Consider the following 24,224-nt stretch of genomic DNA (forward strand, 5'->3'; position numbering starts at 1 on the left):
CTGCAAGTGGGAAGGCTTTATCTTGGGAGATTGCTTGCTCCTTCTGTACCAAGTGCTACACAGACCCCAGCCCTCAGAGATCCTCAGGATCCCAGAACAGCAGCTGGCGTTCCTGCAATTCCCTGTTCAGGCTGAGCACAAGCTGGACATGAACTACACTAGTGCTGCTGCCAATATTTATGTCATCAGGAAGAAACAGGGAAGTTTTTCCCGTAAGGCAGCTGGGGCAGAAGCAGCTACTCTTGGCCACCCTCTGCTCACCCATACTTCCAAAGAAATCCCTGCTCACAGCACGTGCTCTGGTGAGAATAGATATCTGGAAGCGCTCCACAGCGTTAGGACCAGGGAAGAGCTCAGGATCCAGCTCTTCCTAAGTCTATTGAAAGACCTCCCCACTGCAAACAGTTCACTCCTCATTGACAAAACAATCCTTCACCTGGAGAAGGAGTTAGCAGGCAGCTGGAGGGAAAAAATACACAAGCAATCAGATGTAATTTATGTTTGCAGCAGCGCAAGATCACCTGCTTGTACTTTCCCAGCTTCCTGTTTATGGAACAAAGCTGACGAACCAGTCCAGGGCGAGTTACTTAAGGGAACATCTGCTGCAGAGCTGGGAGAGGCAGTCAGCGCTGCCATCCCTGCAGCATTCCGTGTCCCTGTCCGCACAGCATTCTGCACCCCTGTTCCCACAGCATCTTGCATCCCCATCTCTGCAGCATCCAGTGTTCCTGTCTGCAGTATCCTGCATCCCTGCCGCATCCCACAGCTCACACTGCACGGGCGACACTGCCCTGGCTGCAGGAAGGATGCTTTTTCTTAAGCACAGCACGGAGAGAGCTCTGCTGCACGGCACGAAAGGCCAAACTACGGTCTTACAAGTCCTTGGCAAGGGGGAAAAGCTTTTACTCCCTACTCTCCCAGTGGCCTGGTTTCATGGAACCTGAGAAGTGAAGGCAGCACTGGTATCGTGGGTCAGAAACGCTGCGTTCCTTGGGTGGTTGCAGCCCTCGGAGGAGGGCAGGCACTGCCTTGCCCTGCCTCAACCACTCTCCAGTCCATCACCACCCTCCAGCACCTGGTGCGACCTTGCTTTGCCTACAGAACCAACGCATTTTGCCTCTACCAAGTGTAAAGAACAGCACCTCTCGCTGCTGAACATAGGGTTCGCGGTTTTACAGCAACAACATCTGCAGCAGCAGCTTCTGCTTCCTCCTCAACGCTGCCACCCAGCAGTGACGCCGCAAGGGCTCCCTCGGGGGAACCGGGAAGCGAGTGGGTGGCTTCCCGTACGCTGGGCTGACAGTGCGGCTCCCCTCGCAGCGTTCTAAATTTCCAAGAACAAATTTCACCAGCCGAGCTCTCAGAAAGGCCAACAGGGAGTTGTGCTAGATGCAAAATCCTCCCCCACCTGCAGCCCACAGCAGCTGCCCACCCCATCCATCCCAAAGGCTCCTCGGTTGCTCCAAGTCAGCAATGACACCGCAGCCGCGTGGTCCTGGGCTGTGGCAGAGCAGCAGCGGGAGCTGCAGCGCTTTCGAGCCTGGAATGGGTCAGGTAACCCGGCCACAACCACTGGCCACGCTCCAGGACCGGGAGCTTAAAACTGGCTTCTGTTACCCAGGTGAATAATTAACAGAGCGCGTCATTAGCGACTGGAGAGCATCGATACAAAAGGTCCTGGGTTGCTGCCTGGCACATGTAGGGTGTCCTCGGGATTTTTGAAAAGCCAAAGCAAACTGTAAAGATGTCATTCAGCAGAGCTATAGGGGTGTGTAAATAACTCATGAGGGAAAGGAATTTGGAAGAAAGCCACACAGAAGCACGTGGAGTGAAGTACGTCTGATGTGAATCAGGGTGACACGCAGGGCACAGGTACGTTGTCCCTTTTCCAATCATCGAATCATAGAATGGTTTGGGTTGGAAGGGACCTCAAAGCCCATCCAATCCCACCCCCTGCCATGGCCAGAGACACCTCCCACTGGATCCCGTTGCCCCAAGCCCCATCCAACCTGGGGATGGGGGGAACCCCTCCAGGGATGGGGCAGCCACCACTGCTCTGGGCAACGTGGGCCAGGGCCTCCTCACCCTCACAGGAAAACATTTCTTCCTAAGATCTCATCTCAGTCTCTCTCAGCTGGAAACTGTTCCCCCTTATCCTATCGGCACACTTAAAGAAACCAGCATTTGGAGAAGGTCTGGGGAGGCGAGGGCTGCAGCTGGGCTGGGGGAGGAGGCATTGGGACAGTTGGGGCGCCCGGGTCTCGTGCACATCCTCTTGCCTCCACTCTGTCATCTGACCACGGAGAAATAATCCATACAGCCAGGCTTCCTTCCTGCCAGGCAGACGAAGCCTTTGGAATTTGGCCACGACTGACCTCCCCCCACCCCTTCCCAGCGCCGGGCTGTGGACTTCGCCTTTCCCGGTATCGAGCCGTGACTCTGCAGAATGACAACGCCGCTCGCATTTTGCTGAGTCACCGTAAACATCACTCAGCAGAAAATAAATCTTCCCGCATCTTTCCCGGAGCACCTCCTGCCCTCCTGGCTCATCCATCCTCCACTTGTCCCTGGCAGCATTCCTGGGAAGGGCAGCACTGCCCAGAAAGAACAACCCAAGTTTGGGAAACAGCTCCTATTGCGTTAACACAGCCTGCACTTGGCGTGCAGTTTTCCCACTGTTGTTTAAGCAGTTCCAGGAGGGCTGAAGTCATCAGATGGTCTTGCAATGCTCCGGGCTGTCGTCCCGGTTCCTCTGGCAGTGGAGCCGTCTGCAGATCCCAGATTGTGGAGTATTGACAGGGCTCAGCCTGAGTTCACCTACGGGGTTGTGGGGCTGCAATAAGTTAAACACTGAAAATGAATGAAGATAACACTGGAGCACAGGCAACGCTGTTATCCAGAGGCATTCCAAGGTCAATAACAACTAAATCCGAGCAACCTGATCCGGTTAAAGATGTCCCTGCTCCTGCAGGGCAGTCAGACTGGATGACCTGTGAAGGTCCCTTCCAAGGCAAAGCATTCTATGATTCTACGAGAAGCGGTGGAGAGGGAGGGTTATGAAATCTCGCAGCAAGTAAACAGGGAGCCAGGGGTGAGGCGAGGGACAGAGCTGACTCAGAAGTGGAGCAAACCGGTCCTGAGTTAGGATTTGGCTGTAGCACTTCTTTAGAAAAAACACAGGGGAACAGAGACCTAATAGTTGTCTTAGGATAAAATCTGGAATGATCAGGATTTGATGTTTTAAACTGGTTTGCATATTATGAACCAAAACCAGTGCAGGATGCTCACAACTGCATCCTGCATTGGCACAGTCTTTGGCCCAAGGAGAACCACAAATGCCCTTTCCTCAACCAGACTTCATGATTAAGTCAAAGAAGGATCACAGTATTACAAAAGCAGATTTCTTGCATTCACATTCTTCATACACTTTCAGCAAAAGAGGTTGTTCAGTGTTTACAAAACAGGATTATTCATTGCAATTCATAAGAATTACTGTTACTGCCAGTACTCCCATGTTTCCATCGAAGCAAGCGTGAAGAGAGCATTTACACAGGTCTGGTTTGCACTCTCAGTACCCAGTGTCTGTTCTGCACAGCCCCCTGACGTCAAAGCAGGACTGATTGATGCCTACAGGGCCGGCATCTCCTTTTCTTTTCATCAGCTGATTCTCCACGGATCAGGCCGGTTGCAGAGGGAACGATTTGGGCTGCTTTAGTGGGAAAAGAACAACCAAACCCAGCTCAGCTCTTGAGTCAGCGCACAGCGATGACAGCAGCACTGGCTCTAACGAGTCATGACTCAGCACAAGCTCCGTGTGGAAGCAGACGCCTCCTCCATCCAGCATCTCAGTCTGGCTCCCAGCAGGGCTTCCATCCATTTCCCAATCCTGCGCCGGCAGTGCTTCTCGGCGATGCTGGAAGGTGAGGGATCGGGCAGCCCCGTGGCGTGGAGCAAGGTGACTATGGGACGGGGCTCAGCCACGCATCCCACATCTTGCTCCGTCCTGTGAGCTGCACAAAGGGTCCCTGCGTCCCACCCTGCCCTCGGCGCTGCACCGAAATGTTACGACAGGATCCAGGTCACGAGGCTGAAACTGCCGCCCTCGGCATCGTGGTGTGCCAAGAAACTGGGCTTGCCGTAGCACGCCTCAGACCTGCACCTTGCAAGACACACGGTGCGGGGCTGCCAGCCTGACACCCAACACTCTTAATCATTGAGGCAGCATAAACCCCTTTCTCTTTTATGCAATCGGTGCCACCTGCACGCTCCCACCCGCAGCCTCTGCAGCCGAGTGGCAGGAAGCATTACGCTAGGAAAGAAATATGCACTGATCCCTCCAGTTTCTAAATTCTTCCCATACTTCTCATAGCTGGAAGCGGCCACTCCTAGATGGCTAAATAAACAGGCGAGCATCTCAGTAACTGCCGGAGTTACGCTGCTTTTGCCTTACCCCCTCGAGTGAAAAACACAATGGGATTGGTGCTCATGGGTGTCCCTGTGCTAAAGCTTCCCGAAGGAAAGCACGTGGCAGCTTACTCTGAGCAGCCAGGCTGTCTGGAGCATCATTTTCCCACTATCCTCCCACCCCAGGGATGGTGAGATGAGGTGCCAGCGTCCGCTGCGGGGATGAAGGATGCACAGCGATGGTCAGGATAGGAGGATATGCTCCTAGATCTCAGCCTTAACTAAAGTGTGTTTGAACGAGCAGGGAGGGTGGAACAGCCCACCCTGCTGAGAGGGCACCAACTCTGGAGCCACAGAGGTGCACGAAACCATCTCCCGTGGGATCACAGGCAGCGCTGTATCAGCCGTGCCTGGCAGCCCAAGGACTGGAGAGTTGAGCCCCTGTGCTCTGAGTGGCCCAGGCCCCTATTACTGAGCAGCTCCCTCACGGATGAAAAGCCCGCAGCCCCTCCGCTGAGACTCTGGAGCGGGGCCAGGCGCCCACCAGCAGCCCCGGCACGGGAGCGGAGCAGCACACACCTCGCCGGAGCCATCCCGAGCGCCGAGCCAGGCTGGTGCCAGGAAAAAGGGAGGGGAGACGAGGTGGGGAGCCTGAGCCTGGTAACCCAGCGTAAAACCGTGCGGTGGTTACTGCTTTTAAAGATGACCTCATGCTTTTTTGGAACAGACCCCGGCTGTTAGGGCAGTGGCATTTACTCCTTGTCTGGGCAGAACAAAGCCGGCTCCATTTTTCTTTTACACTTCCTGCACCAGCAGCTCAGCAGCTGAATGAGCTATTGAATTTTTTCCTGAGTGCAGCAATTTTTTCTTTCTTTTTTTCTCCCCCCCACCCTCCTCCTTTAAGACCTCCAGATTTCTATGGCGTGGGACAATACCCGGGGAGAGCGCAGCAAGGAGCCATCCCAGGATGGAGAAAAGTTCCTTAAAGAGGCAGCGGTGGGAAGCACCGGGCATCGCTCTGTGTCTGGTGCAGGACAAGGGTTTATCCACACTGTTGAAATGATGCACACCTTGTTCTTCTCCCAAGTAAAAAGTGATAGGGCGAGAGCAAACGGCCTCAAGTTGTGTCAAGGGAGGTTTAGCTTGGCGATTAGGAGAAAGACAGGTTGGGTGCAGTTTTGAGCAACCGGATCCAGTGGGAGGTGTCCCTGCCCGTGGCAGGGGGTTGGAACTGGATGAGCTTTGAGGTCCTTTCCAACCCAAACCATTCCATGATTCCGTGTCACCCGTCCCCAGCATGCAGTACAGCTACAGGACAGAGGACATCTATCTCAGCGCAGTTCTCTTTGTCAGAAGATCCATTAATTGCTTAAGTATTTTGTCTCCTGAACTGCTCCACTTTCAAAGTGGCCAAGGAGTCTGGAAGGAGAGAGCATCCCTGGAGACGTGTAGCTCTGTTTCCTTCCCATTAAAGGAAACGATTACCTGGCTGAGAGAGCGTGAAATCCTGCAGGACACATCTGCCAGCTAAGCTGCGGAACATTCAGGAGACCTTGCTTCCAGGGTAGCCTGAAACCCTCCCACATTTAACTCATCCTGCGTATTAGATCTGGCTTTAAGCTCTCCCTTCTCTCCAGTTCACCGGCAGCAGTTCTGGTGCCAGCGGCGTGCGGAGCTCTGGCAGCAGCACCACAGCAATTGCACACCCGCACCACCCTGGCGCGACAGGTCGGGTCCCCATGGCCACCGCAGCACATTCCAGCCTTATTTTTAGATCATGCATTAAAGAAATCAAAAAGTAGAGGGCAAAGGTATTTCCATCAGCGTTACCTGGAGCAATTGCAAGTGAAATGGGTTGGAAATGCATAGCCAAGATGTACTTTGAGTTTGGCTTGTGTGTGGGAGCCACGGCTGCAGCAGCGACCACGCCAGCCTGCAGGTTTCCGAGGGGACCTGGCTACCAAACTCAGAGCTCTGGAGCCACCACTGGGCTCAGGTGTTGGCCCACGGCACAACACAGATGGCCAGAGACGCAATAACTGCTCCACCATGTAATTTAAAGCAGGAGCCAAAGCTGGGCTTTAGCCAAGGCGCTTAAGTGCTGTTTTGGTAAGTAAATAAACAAGAACTTGCATTGCAGAGTCTGCTCCGTCCTCATCCTTCCTGCATTACTGGTCAGTGCAGTCACAGAGAGAGCACAGAGGGGAAAAGCAGATCATGGCACACAAGGAGCGAGCGTTGCCAGCTTCCAGAGGAACTGCTGTGAGAACTGGGCCACAAAGTTTCATGGTAGCTGCTCATTCTCCATACATTTCAGAGCAGTCATGGGACTCGGAGTGCTTGGCCGGCACCAGCAGCAGCTCCCTAGGAAGGACGGATGGGCAGAAAAGCAGCACGGGCTCCAACAGTCATTTCAGCATGGGTGAGATCCATGCACAGGCAGCTCTGGTGCTGCAGGAGCCACCACCACCCCTGCTGCTGTGGCCAAACTGCAGCTCGCACTGGTGGAGCCACTGCTGTGCCCCAAAACCTCAATCCACTCCTCTCCAGTCACCTGCAGCTTCCTGTTAGACTTCTCAGAGCCTGAGATGACTCAGACGTGAAATACCATCTCTCTGCTTGCAGAAACCATCGCAAGGACCCATGAGCCCCCCAACACCTTGGGTTCCCTCCCCGGCACAAATGCCTTCTCTCCAGAGGGGTGGAAGGGAACACCTCCATGAGGTGCAAGCTAACCAATCCCATGATCCTGACCAAAGAAACGGGATGGAAGGAAGGAGCAGCACTTCCCAGAGCACTGAGATGAAGGCTGGGGTTGGACTCTTGTTGAAATTCGCCCGCTGAAAAGTCCTGGAATATTTGTGCTTTGCTGAAAGAGGGGAGATTGAGACGAGATCTTAGGAAGAAATGTTTTGCAGTGAGGGAGGGGAAGCCCTGGCCCAGGTTGCCCAGAGCAGCAGTGGCTGCCCCATCCCCATCCCACCCAAAACATCCCATCATTCTATGAACATGGGCTTGCGTTTTCAGTCATGGCTTGATGAGAGGCACCGAGACACTGATTTTCGTGGTCAGACTGAGAACGAACGTGTTTTTCCTGGCTAGAGCACTGTGGAGCCTGTCCTTGTCTGGGAGGGCTCCAGAGCAGCTCCACATTCAACAGGAGGGCACAGAGACAAGCAGGAAGCTGGGCTGTCTGGCATGGCGCATGAAGTTACAGAAGGATATAAAAGAAAGGGAAGTTTAGGCTGAATATCACAAAGCTTCCTGAGAGTTTCCCACAGCTCCCAAGATCTGAGCTGGGAAACGCTGCGAGCATCAGCGCTCAAGGCATTTAAAGCCGGCAGGGGAAGTTTTGACATGGCACAGCATTTCATTCCGTTCTTTACGGAGCGGACAAAGGCTCCTCCAGCTGCACCATGAGGTCACGTGAATTTTATTGGCCTCATGTGCAGAATAAGTTACTTCATGGTGAGATCAGCAGATCTGATGGCATCAGCCATGACACAGCGGAGTGAGCAGCCCGCAGCCGGCTCGGCTGTTCCCTCTGCCAGGTACCTCCGTGGGCGCTGGGTGGGTGGAAAGGGCTTGAAATGACTTTTGAGCTTCCTACAGATAAGGAAACGCCCAGAAAGGGAGAACCCTCTGACTAACACAGCCACAGTCATCTTCTCCCAAACCTGAAATGTGATTCTGACTGCAATAGCAGGGGAGTGCGACGCTCTCATCTTCCACCGTACGCAGAAGAATAGGGGGATTACCCTGACCTGCACACCAAGACTTGGACAGGGCAAGGGAGTATGACTGTCAGGCACCCAAAAACCTGTCAGTCACCCAAAAAACCTTCCAGCCACCCAAAAAATCCATCCTAGTTTGAAGTGGAGACACTTTGGTCATTGATATTTGCACCCACAACACCTCCTCTAACCATCACCTCCATCGCTGCCCGCTCCCAAGTGTTTCAGCAGGATTGAAGAGCCTCCACTTCCCACCTGGGAGGCACAAAACCGTGCTACGTTGGGAAAGGTAAAAGGAGATGCCAGGCTCTTTTATAAGGAAAAGGAAAGCAAACAGAGGTGAGGGCCTGGGTCTGAGTCAGCTGGCAGAGCTGCTGGGTTTCGGTGGAGAAAGCAGCAGTGTTTCCCCGTCAGTAACGCCCAGCTATTAAAAGCAATAAATCACCATAATCACAGAATCACAGAATGATGGAATGGTTTGGGCTAGAAGGGACCTCAAAGCCCATCCAGTTCCACTCACTGCCATGGGCAGGGACACCTCCCACGGAATCAGGGGCTCCAAGCCCCATCCAACCTGGCCTGGAACCCCTCCAGGGATGGGGCAGCCCCCACTGCTCTGGGCAACCTGGGCCAGGGCCTCTCTATCCTCATCATAATGCCCAGATATATTCCCATCCTTTAAGAGTTATCTCTTTCCTAAGCCTCCCAAATAGCCAGTGTTCTCCTGTGCTGCACAAGCATCCAGAAAAATTCAATCTGTGAGCAGAAAGCATTGGGTTTTGGCCCTCTCAAACTCATTTTGCTGCTCCCCTCTTCCCCCTGGTAGCCAGAGACAGGACAAGGGGAAACGGCGTCAAGATGCACCAGGGGAGATTTAGGCTGGATACTGGGAGGAATTTCTTCACTGAAAGGGTTCTCAGGCCCTGGCAGAAGCTGCCCAGGGAGGTGGTTGGGTCACAGTCCCTGGAAGGGTTTAAAGGACAGGCAGATGTCATACTTGGGGCCATGGTCTAGCGGTGGGCTTAGCAGGGCTGCATCCATGGTTGGACTCAATGACCTTAAACCATTTTATGAAGACTACAACCCTAAAAATAGGAACTGAAGGGCAGCACTGTGAGGATTCAGAGCATTGTGCCAATTATAGGCTCTATTCATTAACGGATCCTGGGATTCTGGCAGGGAGCGGCTACGCTGGGCATGTCGGGCAGAGCGCGGCTGTTGAACCAACACAGCTCTGCATGCAGGGGAGGGAAAGGGTGAGGAGGTTGGTTGCGAGGAACTTGAAGTTTTCATTGTGGAAAGAGTGTTTGGTGGGAATTACATCAGAACCGCAAGCTACAATGTCCTCATTGTAAGGCTCGGCACGGCTTGCTTGACAGTCCTTGAGAAGATAGAGTAAATAACTGGGGTAACAGAGCTGGTAGGAGCTTCCCCAGCACACTGTGCCTCTAAGGTGCCTTTTTTTGTGTTATGGAAAACGAAGCATGGTTTGTGCATTGTGCTGGCTGCAGCAATCAGACCTGCGTGCATTCAAGGCAGCTAAAAATAGCCTCAACCGCTGCAAAAAAGCAAACAGCAGTTTACTCTCGGTTCATTGTTTGCAGCCGGCCTGCAGCGACACTTTCAGCCCAATATCCTGCCCCAGCAGGATCAACCTCAACCAACCAGAGGAGCAAGTCCTCGCGCTGCCACGCAGGGTGTTTTCCCCCGGAACCGGTGCTGACCCAACGGCGCTGTTCGAGTCAGCGGGAGGTAGCACGGAGAGAGCTGACATCTGATCCCACGCAGCTGCGAATATGCCTGGAAGCAGAATTCACTGTAATTCAACTTTTTATGACTTTTATGCACACACACGGAGGCCATCCGCTACTGCTCCGCAGGCCAAGCCGCATGGTCTGAAGCTGCTGTGATTAGAATCATGGAATCATTAAGGGTGGAAAAGACCTCTAAGCTCATCCAGTCCAACCGTCAGACCAACCCCACCATCCCTACTAAACCATGTCCTCAGGTGCCTCATCTACACGTTTTTTGAATCCCTCCAGGGATGGAGACTCCACCACCGCCCTGGGCAGCCTCTGCTGGGGCTTCACTGCTCTTTCTGTGAAGAAATTCTTCCTAATATCCAATCTAAACTTCCCCTGGTGCATATTGAGGCTAGTTCCTTTCATCCTATCCCTTGGTACTTGGGAGAAGAGCCCAGCACCTGCCTGGCTCCAACCTCCTTTCTGGGATCTGCAGAGAGTGATGAGGTCTCCCCTCAGCCTCCTCTTCTCCAGACCAAACAGCCCCAGGTCTCTCAGCGGCTCCCAGAACCCTTGTTCTCCAGAGCCTTCCCCTGCTCCGTTCCCCTCTCCCGACATACTCCAGCTCCTCAATACGTTTCTTTCACTGAGGGGCCTCAAGCTTAAATACATCCGGTGTCACTGCAGTGGTGGGCATCTGGGAGGCTTGGATGAGGTCATACCATGCTTTAGGACAAGATATTCCACATGGAGGAACTTCAGCCATCTGCTCTAGCATCATTCTTACTTGCTGACCTTCACACCAGAATTCAAGGCTGATTTCTTTCCTTTGAGGAGTTCGGGGTGAACTCTCCCACTTTCTGCAAGGTCAAAACCCAAACTGCGGGTTTGGGCATCGATAGCCCCATCCTCCAGTGGGAGATGCGCCCACCACCTCTCAGGTTCTCTGGTTTCATTCCAGTGGCTGCACACGGGGAGTGTTTGCCACCACCAAGCTTGGAACAAAAAAAACCCCTGGTATTATGGCAAAAATATTTACTTTAAAACTGAGTCCCTTCTGTGCAAGCGCAGGGAGATAAGCGCTCCTCGTGTGACTGTTCTCTAGAAGAGCCACGGTACGGGGAAGCAGCGTTCAGCTGCTGAGCAAACAAGAAAAACGCTGACTAGCTTGTTGATGAGTTGTGGTGGAGCACAGGGCCATGAAGACACCTCGTCAGGAATGGGAGCCAAAAGCATCGCAGTCTCTTCTGTGTGACCTAAGAGGCTGTCTACGGCGCACCTTACCCGGCTTCCAAAGAAAACATGGAAATCACAGCAGATTTTCAGCGGTCAGAGCATCACTTCAGACTTTGATTACTCAGAAAACCTTTCTGAAGCCACAATATCAAATCCAGAGCATTTGCAACCCTTGGCTCCTGCTGACAGTGCTCACCACACTCAGCAGTGACAGAAAGGTTGGTGTTGGGGACCAGATGGAGTTTGCACAATCACTGCTTGCAGAAAGCTTTGCTTTTGTGTTTCCAGTCTGCCCTGTTTCAAAGCACCGCGTGGTCTCCACCTTTGGAACAGGTTGCCCAGGGCAGTGGTAGCTGCCCCGTCCCTGGAGGTGTTCAAGGCCAGGTTGGATGGGGCTTGGAGCATCAAGATCCTGTGGAAGGTGTTGCTGCCCATGGCAGGGGGTGGAACTGGATGGGCTTTGGGGTCTCTTCCAACCCAACCCAACCCATTCCATGATTCCATAACACGGGGAGTCGCTATCTCTCCTCTGCACAGCCAGGGGAAGTCAGCCACCCAGCCGATCAAAACAGTACCGAACTGCGCTAAACCCCTCCTGGTCCCACCAGCCAGTTACCACACAGCCAGGCAACTCCCAGCAGCCTTGAGAACACATGCCTTAGCAGAACTCACCACGCATTTTAACCAGCAGAACTTGAAATAACGACTGGCATTTGCTCTGCTCTGGCAAAAACAGAGAAGAGTGACTATTGCTCTCTGCAGCTCCTGGAAAGGAGGTTGTGGTGAGGTGGGTGCTGCGCTCTTCTCCCAAGTAACAGGTGAGAGGAAAAGAGGAAATGGCCTCAAGTTGCACCAGGGGCTATTAGGAAAAAATCCTACATGATAACAGTTGTTGAGCATCGGAAGACGCTGCCCAGGGCAGTGCTAGAGTCCTCATCCCTGGAGGGGTTTAAAAACTGTATAGAAGTGGCACTTCAGGACATGGTTTAGTAGGGATGGTGAGGTTGGGCTGAAATTTGGACTGGACGAGCTTAGAGGTCTTTTCCAACCCTAATGATTCCATGATTCTATAAAAGCCAGTTTTCCAGGCTCCTCGATGGGATTTTCAGTGTGAGTTGCTCGTGAGAATCTTTCCCATTGCTTTAAACCACAATTCTTGCCACGGAAGAGCCACATGGGAACTTCTTTCCTCCCTGCCTCTGCTTGGGACGCATCTGGGTCACACCTGCTGGCTTCACCACCAAAGTTTCCCTGCTGTTGGTTTTGCAAATGCTTTGTGAAGCGTCTCCAAAGCTCTGGGTGAGGTTACACATTGCAAATCCTCTTGAGGGGGAGGATGTGAGCAGCAAAATAAGCACAGCAGAGCTTTTAAATCCTGAATTGGGTTTCTAGCAGTTGCATCTTGAGTCAGCGGAGAAATCAGATGCACCCAGATCTGCAATGAGAGCTGGCAATGCCTTCCAAACTTGAGTATGAAATGCTCACTCTCTGCTTTTTCTACAGAGGCATCTGAGATGCAAATGAACTTGTAAACAGTGCTGGAGTGGAGCAACAGGGACAGACGGACAGCAAAAATCTCCCTAGACATAATGGTGCCATCAATGAATCAAGGCAACCGTACCCTGAAAAACAGCGCCCAGACAGGCGGTTGCTAAAGAAAGTGCAGGATTGCAACACAGATGAAGTAACGCATTGACTCGACAGCCATGGGCAAAGTGTCCAGACATCGAGAGCAGCCCTTGAGCAGGGGAAAAGAGCAGCTTCCACCAACCTAACCCCTGAGAGGCCCCCAGGGACCCTGAATGGAAAGAAACACTCTCCCCGTGCACGTTACCACCTCACACACCGACAGAGAACTGGCCAGGGGGCAGCGGGACCCAGGTCTGGAGCCCAAGGGTTGCAGGAGCGACTGAGGGCCCTGGGGTTGTTTAGCCTGGAGAAGAGGAGCCTGAGGGGAGACCGTATGGCTCTCTGCAGCTCCTGGAAGTTGGAGCCAGGCGGGTGCTGGGCTCTTCTCCCAATTAACAAGTGATAGGATGAAAGGAAATGGCCTCAAATTGCACCAGGTGAGGATTAGATTTGATATTAGGAAATATTACTTCCCTGCAAGGGTTATCGAGCACTGGCAGAGGCTGCTCAGTGCAGGGGTGGAGTCATCACTCCTGGAGGGGTTTAAAAGCCATGTGGATGAGGAGCTCACCGACAGGTTTAGTGGTGGAGTTGGTAGTCTGAGGTTTATAGTTGGGCTCGATGACCTTAAAGGTCTTTTTCCAAACTAAATGATTCCGTGCACATCAGCAACGTTTGCTTTTAGAAAAGTGACTTTGCAAACCCAGAAAGGAATCTAGAAAGGTATCTAGAGAGCTACTTCCAGCTAGAAGCAAGGAGAAAAGCGATTCATAATGGAATTAAGCAACATCTGTGATTGGGGAATTACTGGGACCCCGCACAGAGTGAGCTCAGGTAGATGGGCAGATCCTCACAGAAGGCATGAAGGACTTGTCCCAGCACCGCATCACTGCCTTAGCCCAGTTCTGAACAGCACAGCAGAACATTACATCTGTCCGGCACTGCACCACAGCCGCACGGCTCCACACGTTGAGTCAGTTTGGGTTTGTACTGCTCTAAACATAGAGAGGTTTTGCTACTCCAACTCCCAAATCCTCTGACCCCACCGAGCAATTAGCACCCTAAGCACCCTACGCACCCTCACCCCTAAGTCTCCAAAACCCCAAGTGATCAAACCCAAACCCTTTCCATAAGGCAGGAATCTCATCGGCACTGGGACAATTCACACCTGTAATTCCACATCAAAAAAAATCACAGCCTACAGCTCGGTGTTAAGCAAAAACTGAAGCTCTTAACTCCACGGATGAGACAAAACGAAGAGCTTGAGGTCTCCCGGAGCTGACTGGGCTGGTGCGACACTTGCGAGCTGAACAGCCCAGGGATGCTGATACCCTGCCAGAAGGGACTTGTCTGCAGCTGGAGGCCAGCTCCTTCAGATTCCATTAGCAATAAGAGTGACCTTTAGCAGCAGAGACATCGCATGACTGTAAATACTGCTGCTTTCTTCACCCACCCATAAAACATGCTGCTGAGACAGTCCTGTGACTTTCTCTACTCATCTTGCTTTCAATACCAATGCAGCTACAGAGGGCAAACATGATGCTCGGGAGAAACTTGGAACAGGTCAGCAGAGCCGGGGGCTGCCCTCCCTCCCCAAAGCAGCTGCAGGCAAGTAAAAACCGAAGCGGCTCACTTCCAAATGCAGTTGCAGACGGGGTTTGATCAGCCCGATGACTCCTTTTGCACTTGTTTCAACCACCAAAGTAATTACACTAAAAGAAAAGGCCAGTATCTCCATGTGACTGCAGAGTCTGTGTGCCTGTTTTTATGCAAACCCAGCTCTTTTGGTCAAGAGCGATGACTGCAACATCATGTGAGGGTGTGCAACAAGAAGCAACTCCTACATGGAGCACTGGAATCCACGGGGCAGCTGGGGAGAGGAAGCAGAAGGTCGTTTGCTTTTGTCTCTCTTACAGGAAGAGAAGTCACGTTGGGCTGGCAGCGGTTCAGCTCTGAGCTCAGGGCTGGGAGCTGCCCTGGAAAGGCTGGGGCTGGGAATCAGGCAGAGAGGCTAAAAAGGGAATGGCCACACTGTGTGAAAGGGCTGCACAGAGGCACGTGAGTGATCCACCTTCAGGTAATGGGCAACCTTTGGCTCCCTGACTGTTGTCGTTGGGCTGGGGTTGTGGTTTAGAAAAATCATCTATTGCAGGTTGAAAAAAACAGAGTTAGGTGAAACATTCCAGCTTCCCTGAATTTACAGCACCGAGCAGTTGCTGTTGTGTAGTTCCCGTTCTTCTCTGCTCACCCGGGACACAGAACCCTAAAATCATGGAATCATAGAATCATGCTTTGTGTCAGTTGGGACCTTAAAGCCCATCCCGTTCCAGATTTACACCACCCGTGTGCTAAAGGCACCCAGCAGATCTTGCCCATCTCTGGAGGTGTTCAAGGCCAGGTTGGACGGGGCTTGGAGCAACCGGATCCAGTGGGAGGTGTCCCTGCCCATGGCAGGGGGTGGGACTGGGTGGGCTTTAGGGTCCCTTCTGAGAGGTATGGGCACTGGCCTGCAAGCCTACACTCCTCAATAGCAGCAGCTCCCTGAGAAGGCAAGTCCTGGAGCTTCGCCTGCCCACCCCAGGATTTGCCAGACAATTACACTGCATTCCCTTTACAGAAAGTTTACATAACAGGGGCAGAAGAACTTTTAAACCTGGTCCAAAAAAACACGTATTCTGAGAAGGTATTAAAAGAGGCACCCAATTTAGATCCTGCTTTGCCAAGCGAGCAAAGAGCTTGAACAAAGGTAATTATCCCTGTAAAAGAGAAAGAATTAAGCCTTTAGAATCATAGAATGGTTTGGGCTGGAAGGGAGCTCAAAGCCCATCCAGTCTCTCCCCCTGCCAAGGGCAGGGACACCTCCCACTGGATCAGGGGCTCCAAGCCCCATCCAACCTGGCCTGGAACCCCTCCAGGGATGGGGCACCACTGCTCTGGGCAGCCTGGGCCAGGGGCTCCTCACCCTCACAGCAAAACATTTCTCCCTAAATTCTCATCTCAATCTCCCCTCTTTCCGGGGGAAGTTTTAAGCTGAAAGAGTGAAGATACAGATTAGATATTAGGAGGAAATTTACTTTAGGTGCGATCGTTCCCAGCTGAAATAAAACCCATTGCAGTGTCCTGGCCCCTGGCTCGCAGCATCACCTCTGTCTGAGCATCGGGATCAGCTTCTCCTGTTTCAAACCAGACAGATCCGAACTGGTGCACAATGAACCCAAAGCTCAATACGACTCCAGAGAGCACAGACAGCCCAAGGCTGGAAGGATCCAAGTGACCAATGTTGCTCTTCAGGGACAACTTTCTCAGGAAATAAAACCTTAATCCAGTATCACTGAGTGTTTTCCAAGAAAAAGTGACCTGTAGCGGCCCAATGTGTACAGACCATTTCCCACTACTTCTGGAAAGTTCCCGGGTAAAGAAAAGAAAAAATAAACACCAATATCCAACACAAAGTGATGGAAAAAGTCCTAATTAACACGTGTGGGCTGTTCATGATGATGAAACCAAGAAATCAGACACGGGTGAGGGTTACCACCCACAATCAGCATGCCGATGAGGGGAAAGTGGGGACCTCCCAGGAGCACGGGTCTCCTCCAAATCTCGCTGGCACTGTCAGGGTACCCAGCACAGATTGGAGACAACAGAGAAGATGAAGGCTGACAGCAGCGGTGACAATTCCCAGGACAGGAAGGCATTTGTGCAGCGAGTGGAGCCTGTGCCCATGGCGCAGGCAGATAAGGGAGAGCAGTGGAGCTGCGGGACGGGGCATTTTTGGCATAGCCAGCATTCCTAGGGAAGGCTGTCACTGCAGAAATCCCTGTCTGGGTCAATAAAAACACATAAAAGGGAGAGAGATTGAATTGAGGTTATTTAGCTACAGCAGCCAATACCATCCTTAACGCTCTCTGCAGCCTTGCAAGCTGCTCAGGGACTCTGGGAGGGATTGTCCTGGAGCTTCTGAGGTAAAAAAAGACAAAAACATCTGCTCCCCACACCTTGGCATATTTGCTCATGTCCACACAGTTTACATAGAATCACAGAATGGTTTGAGTTTGAAGGGACCGCAAAGCCCACCCCGTTCCTCCCCCTGCCACGGGCAGGGACACCTCCCACTGGATCAGGGGCTCCAAGCCCCATCCAACCTGGCCTGGAACCCCTCCAGGGATGGGGCAGCCACCACTGCTCTGGGCAGCCTGGGCCTTCCCACCCTCGGCGTGAAGAATTTCTTCTTAATGTCTAATCTAAATCTTCCCTCTTCCAACTTAAAGCCCCTCCCCAGCTTTCCTGGAGCCCCTTTCAGTGCTGGAAGCTGCTCTAAGGTCTCCTCACAGCCTTCTCTTCTCCAGGCTGAACAACCCCAACTCTCTCAGCCTGGCCTCATATCATGCTGATGCATTTTAAAAGGTCCTGTTTATAAGCCTCACCTCTAAATACTCCAAACAGAGTTGAAAACTGGAAAACCATAACCTCTGCAGAGGCAAATCCATAACCTCTGGAGAGGTGAGTTAACCCAAACTGGAACAAATGACAGGCACCGACACAGGAACCAGCGTGATCTCCTGGCCACCCATTCTATTGCGTTCAGCAGTTGGGGACAGGCAACAGGAAACTCGTATTCCATGATAAGCTCATTTACAGAGGGATTAGTGGAATTTTACAGCTTTTCTAAGTCGTTGACATAAATACATGAACCACCGTGCTGGCACTGCATGTCAGACATCACGCCGCTCGCTGGCGACGGCTCAGCAACAGCAGGAGGGATAAAGGGGGGAAGCACGGATGCTTTACAGCCTTGGCTTTTCTCTCGCATGCAGAAACCCTCCCAGAGCCCAAAACCACTGCAGCTTGTGCTGAAACCCAACTTGCAATCAGCAAAGCAGAGCCCGCTCCTGCCCACAGGGCTGGCGTCCCCTGCTGAACCAGGCAAGGAATTCTGATGTCTCTAAGAGACTTTAATGCCCACTGATATTAAACATGGAAAGATTTCTATTGATCTTCATGTTTGCAAACCCCTTTTACCTCTACAATGACTCAGAAGCCACATCCAGCCCATCTGTTTGCCCTTAAATCCTGACATGGTTTAGTAGGCATAGTGGGGTTGGGCTTACGGTTGGACTGGATGAGCTTAGAGGTCTTTTCCAGCCTTAATGATTCAATTATTGCATTCCTGCAATTTAATGTTAATTGCAATCAATAGAAAACGGACAATCATTCTTTCCATTCTCCTGGAAGAAGCTGTGCCCTCTGCCCAGCAGTGCCACTGATGGCAAACACAGGGGCCACTTCAACCTCTGAAACGCTGCTTTCAGTGACCACGCCTGGATGAAGATCCCAGCGGAGCCTCACCGAGGTGTGCACACCTAGCACTGTAATGCATAAAGCACAGTCATTACTCTCTGGCTAATCACCATCTTCGTTCAGCAGCTGAAGTGATGAGGAACACATTACCAGGGCATTTAAAAGCTACAGATCATGCACACACACTTTAGTGCCCCACACTGTCAGCTTCTCCAGCTGATCCCATTTCCCCTCCTTCTTGCCTATTCCAAGGATGTTTAGTCCAGTATATCTCGCTCAGGAACTACACATTGACTTTGAAAACACAAGCTGACTCGTTTGATTACATTTCATCTCAAATCCTGCTATTTGGTTAGCAGCGATGCATCCAAGCTGCTTAAAAACCTTTGGACTTGAGTTCCAAACTGAAAACTGCAGACATCAAACAAGATAAGAGGAAGGTGTAAGATGCAGAAAGAAAAACAAAAGCTCTGAAGTTTTACTTCTCCAAAATCTTACAGCAAACCCTGTTTGCAGCCCTGAAGGCAGCAATGGGGAGGGTTCAGCCAGCACCGTGCGATCGGCTCTCCCGAGGACCATTGTTATTGTCAGGCTTCTGAAAGAAAGGGCTGAAATCAAACCAAAATATTTGTCAAATGTAATGGGATTTTTTTTTTTCCACCACCGCTGGAGAATGTTTTTCAGGCAGGCAGCCAGCACCACTTCAAAGCGTACACAAGCGCATGGTTAGTGCACAGCTTTGTAGTTGAATATGAAACACAAGAAGAAGCTGGGTTCAGGGAGGCAGCCAGGCAACCGTCACTTTGATGCAGGAGAAAGTACGTCAATCGTCTGCATCACCGCAGCAGCTTTGGGGTCGGGGAACCCTCCCACAGCATCTCCTTGCCCACGCAGCCAGTGCTGTGCCCTGCTCCCCTCAGCAGCGCCGTGGGCTCGGCGACAGCAGGGGAGGGAGAGAAAAAAACCCCAAGACATCGCTTTTTGCTCCAGCAAAAGGACAAAGCTGAGTCAGATGCTAACTCAGAGGCGGCTGGTTTGGAAGGTGGGGAGGTAACACGGTGAGGGCTGGAGGAGACACAACTGCCAGGCTGTTCCCTGTTTGGCTCCCAGCTGCAGGAAGCAGAGATGCCCCTGCCTCAGCTTGCAGCAGGGAGGCAAACAAGCTCATTTCACCTCTCTGAGACCCTTGGGAAGAGGTGGTCCTGATGCTCAAGCGTCATAAAAGCTGGAATAAGCCAGGCAAAGCACATTTACAGAGCTGTGTTTGTGCTGCTGCACACAGATCTGCACGCAATTGCATTTAATACAGGACCATTAACTCCGCGTTATGGGCTTGGTTTGCAACTGGCTCCTGCCTGTCTGCAGGACTTAATTTAGAGAGATGAAAAAGACAGGTCTTAACTAAGCAAGAAGTGCAATTTCTAGCAGCTATGAAAGCTAATTGTCAATTCCTCGGATTCCAAGTAGTTAAGAACTGGACTTTGGTCTCACTTCCCACTGTTTATCCTATTCCAGTCTGGCGCTATCCCAGCTATATCCAAAGGGTGCAGATCCAGGGCTTATTGCACAGTGGCTCCTCCATCCCATTCCTGCTCTTCTCGGAGCAGGTTTTTAAGCATAAAACACAGTCCTTCTTCCCTGGCTAGTTACCATCTTCGTTCAGCAGCTGAAGGTGATGAGGAGCACATTACCAGTTACAGATCATGCACACAACCCTTTAGAGCCACACGCTGTCAGCTTCTCCAGCTGATCCCATTTCCCCTCCTTCTTGTCCATTCTGAGGATGCTCAGCCTAGTATTTCTCGCTCAGGAACTATAAATTACTTTTGAAAACACAATCTGACTCATTTTATTATATCTTTCATCTCAAACCCTGCTATAGTGAGGTTAGCGGCGACATAAGCAAACTTATTGCACTATGGCTCCTCAGCTCATTCCTGCTCTCTTCAGAGTAGGTTCTCAAACCCACGTGAACGGACACTGCAGGGCAGAGCTTCAGTTTATTTAAATGAGGAAAGGTCCTCGTGCTACATGAGAACTTCAACCACTATATAGACTGGATATAAGGAAGAACCGTTTTCCTGTGAGGCCCTGGCCCAGGTTGCCCAGAGCAGGGGTGGCTGCCCCATCCCTGGAGGTGTTCAAGGCTGGGTTGGATGGGGCTTGGAGCCCCTGAGCCAGTGGGAGGTGTCCCTGCCCATGGCAGGGGTGGAACTGGATGGGCTTTTGAGGTCCCTTCCAACCCGAACCATTCTGTGATTTGATTCTATTGGCTAGAAGTTTCTCGTTCATGCTAAGATTCATGAGACAGCGCTGCACCACCCTGGAGTCTCCTGTACTAAAAATAAAGAGAAGAAAGGAACAATTTAGTAACTTGTGAAAAATGCCTATTTGGGTTTGGCAGGGAGGCCCAAAAGCTGCTTTGATATCAGTTGCTACTACTGCTAAAAAAAGCCCATGAGTCTTGTCCTTGGCATCGTGCACCTCCTCCTCATCCCCCTCCCGTGGGTGACCAGGAGCCAGCCCCGGCTGCCCCACAGCCCTCCCTGGCACTGGCTGGCAACTGGTGCCCACGCTTCATCACTTAGCATCTGAAGCCAGGGAGTCGCGTTGCCACCTCCTCCAGCCCCGAGGAAGCAGGACCACGCATGCAAGCTCTGCTCCTCACTGCATGCAGGGTAGGTGTAAGGTTTTTGATGGGAAAGGGGCACACGGACCTGCCCAGCCAGAGTGCGACCAGCCTGGGCATGGGAGAAGAGGGCAACAACCACCACGGGAGTGCTGGGCAAGGGAGAAGCCAGAATCATAGAATCATGGAATGGTTTGAGCTGTAAGGGAGCTCAAAGCCCATCCAGTTCCACCCCCTGCTATGGGCAGGGATACCTCCCACTGGATCAGGGGCTCCAAGCCCCATCCAACCTGGCCTGGAACCCCTCCAGGGATGGGGCAGCCACCACTGCTCTGGGCAACCTGGGCCAGGGCCTCTCTGCCCTCACAGCAAAACATTTCTTCCTGATACCTTATCTCAATCTCCCCTCTTTCAGCCAAAACCCATTCTCCCCTAGTCCTGTCCCTGCCCTCCCTGATCAAAACCCCCTCCCCAGCTTTCCTGGAGCCCCTTTTTGTACTGGAAGGACAGCAGGGAAGACTCATTAAACCACTTGGAGAATCATGACACATCTCCTGCTGCCACCCACAGCAGAGGCAAACAAACAGAAACAAACTATTAACGAAAAAGAACAGCCGATCCTACAGCCACCTGGCCACAGCTTGCAGTGGAGAAACAGAACCTGCTGCCCACGGCTCCTCCAGCTCCTGTTTGACCTCCAAAGCTTTGGTTTCTCCCTTCCAGACCTGGCAGACTTGGCTCTCGATTCTGTTTGTCCCACAGATCATACCATGCCTTAGCCTGGCGAGCGCACACAGCTCCTTTGGAGATCGACACTGCTTGTTCCCAGTGAATCAGCACCAGTCAACGCAGCTCCAGCACCGTGGTGGGACGGAGTCTCATCTCCTGAAATGTCAGAGTAGGAGTCTGCAGCTCCTTAGTGCCAGCTCCAGCACCAAGGAGATGAGGAACAGGAGCGTGCCTTGAAGAATCAAGTAAGGTCAGACACAAATTTAGAGATTGGCTGAATCTGCTGCTCATGTGGACTAAATGCAGTTTATTAAAAATAAAGGGTTTATTTTGATATGGCACATGGTGCATTGCATCATCTGGAGTGTGTGGGGAGACAGATGGCGAGAGTAAGGCAAAGCCTTCCCTTCCCAGCGCTCGCTACCATGTCAGGAGCACCATTAAATGACTCTGGTTAATGAGTTTTCCAGGGGCTGTTTGAGGCTACAGAAATCATAGAATCTTGGAATCACAGAGGTTGGAGAAGACCTCTAAGCTCATCCAGTCCAACCATCAGCCCAACCACGTCCTGAAGACACAAGTGCCACTTGCAGTGGCCGTGGCTGTACGTTTGCAGTATTAACACTCCTGCTTCGGGTTGGAGCTCAGCAGGTATCTCTGTCTTCTTCCAATGTCCCAGACAATCTGAATCCACTAGCACCGCCCCAGCTAAGCAAACAGCTCGTGCATGAACCCAAAATGAGTTGGAGGCATCTCAGACCGTTAGGCTGGCTGGAGTTACAGATGGGTTAAGGCTAGATGACTTCCTGAGTAATTTAACAAGCTCCAAAAGTGTCCAGCTATGTTTACAATTAAAATACCACAGGGAAAAAAATGCCATCCACAAAAAGGTGAAGAGATTTGTGACAGTTCTGTATGCCTTGAAACCCTTCTAGCCTTGAACCCTTCAGCTGGACGCTGCCTTTGGCAGGTTAATGAGCTGGAGAGCTGATCAAAGGACAGAGGTTTATCCCTCCTCTAATTTCTGTTCAAGTCACAAACGCTCACAAATATTTATCTGCACAAGTCCCAGCACTAATCCTATCTCCCTCCTTGCTTTTAACTCGAGTGACCAAAGCCGTATGATTTCTTGTATTTCATTTTCAGTCAGGGGTTGCTTTTCAAGTATCATAAAAGAAATACTTTTCATAGGGGAAATTAAGAGAAAACAGGTTTGTTCTAGAGAAAATGAAAAGAAACATCAAAGTGGAACTAGGCAGCTTAATTTCACACCATCTATTCCTAAGAAGGATGACTGCAGGCAACCCCCTTTCAACAAATGCCAGAATTAGGGTTTCACTTTCCCAGCCAGGTGTTTCAGCCGCATCCTCCTCCCACCCCAGAGACTTCCCCAGCGCATGGGGAGGCCCTGGCCCAGGGTGCCCAGAGCAGTGGTGGCTGCCCCATCCCTGGAGGGGTTCCAGGCCAGGTTGGATGGGGCTTGGAGCTCCTGATCCAGTGGGAGGTGTCCCTGCCCATTACAGGCAGTGGAACTAGATGGGCTTTGAGGTCCCTTCCAACCCAAACCATTCCGTGATTCTCTGATTCCCAGAGGAGGAGTTTGTCTGGAAACTCCCAAACGATCACAAACGATTACGGGAGCAGGAGCAAATCCCACCCATTGGTGGCACAAGCAAAAGGGAGGGCACTTGCTCAGAATGCAGCCCTGGGAAAGGGCTTTGTTTCATTTTCCCTGCCTGTCCACCCTTAGCAGGAAGCACACAGCTTTCCAGGTCAGATGGAATTACCGGAGCCAACTCACTAAATCACATCTCACTGTTTACTACACAACTCCTGTACGGGACAAGTGCATCAGTGGAACTTCACCTAGTAAATAAACGAGGTTAAAATCCAGAGTACTGCGTGGTAAACATTCCCTGACTATTATTAGTCAAATGGTAGAGTGTGACCGAGCTCCTTGAAGAGCCAACATCACGTTTCCAGCCATTTGCTGCCAGAGGACATGCAGTACCTCTGCTGGGCAGCTGGACTGGGATGACACGGAGCGTATTGAAACCCTGTGAGTCAGGCAAGCACACACAGGCGTCCTCAACAACAAACTCGCCCCGGAGCCACCAGCAGGCAGAGACACTTTGAGCCTCAAACCCCAGGCAGCAGAGGCGGATTGGGGGCACACTACTCCTTGAGCCAGGAGAATGGAGAACCTGCAGCTCCCCATCCGTCTGTCTGAGATGCTCGTAGTCCATCGGCATCCAAAGACCTCTCCATTGGATTTCTTCAGGATCAAAAGGCCAGACTCCCCCACACGAGGGCAGCAATTAGGGCATTATTAGAGATGCCCGTTCTCTCCTTCCCCTCCTCGGCGCACGCTGATCCTGGGAGTTGTTTGTCTCCACTCTCTCCATTTGTCAGCCTCACTCAAAGAGCACATGAGTCAGCCCGCGCGCCGCAGATGCTGCTGATAAAAGCACACTGCGTTTGGGAATATTAGCAATCCTGCAGAACAAAGCCAGCTAGAAAAATAAATCCCCATCCACTGACTCCCAACCAACAATGCCAGTAAGCGCCTGGTAAATGTCACTGCCTTTACACCCTGGATAAACACCCAGCTTTGCATGGCCTGGATTAACTCCTCACCTCCTGCCCGACTGGAAGCACCCAAGGTGCATCCTCAGCACCTGCCCAGCTCCTTTTATCTGCTCCAATGAATACCACAAGGAGGAAAAAGGAGGTATATGACTTAATCCAGAGGCTGTTTTTTTGCCATGTACGATTTTCCAGAGCAGGAAAAGCAGAGCAGTTTGTATTCACATGGACTGGTGA

General features: G+C 51.8%; 1 protein-coding gene across 8 annotated transcripts in view; it reads right to left on the minus strand.

The window, feature by feature from the left end:
* Positions 1–24,224, minus strand: part of GNG7 (G protein subunit gamma 7) — an 83,971-nt gene that overhangs the window by 11,260 nt on the left and 48,487 nt on the right. Inside the window, exon 1 of one of the 8 annotated variants that reach the window (XM_054049828.1) lies at positions 1,433–1,563. The exons of 6 other annotated variants lie outside the window; for them this stretch is intronic. The gene's annotated coding sequence lies outside the window, so the exon portion shown is untranslated. Of the gene's footprint in view, positions 1–1,142; positions 1,390–1,432; positions 1,564–24,224 lie in introns of those variants that run through there. One more of the 8 variants, XM_054049827.1, reaches the window with a different exon arrangement.

This window comes from Cuculus canorus, chromosome 27 (genome assembly GCF_017976375.1).
Source record: "Cuculus canorus isolate bCucCan1 chromosome 27, bCucCan1.pri, whole genome shotgun sequence".
NCBI classification, from domain to species: domain Eukaryota; kingdom Metazoa; phylum Chordata; class Aves; order Cuculiformes; family Cuculidae; genus Cuculus; species Cuculus canorus.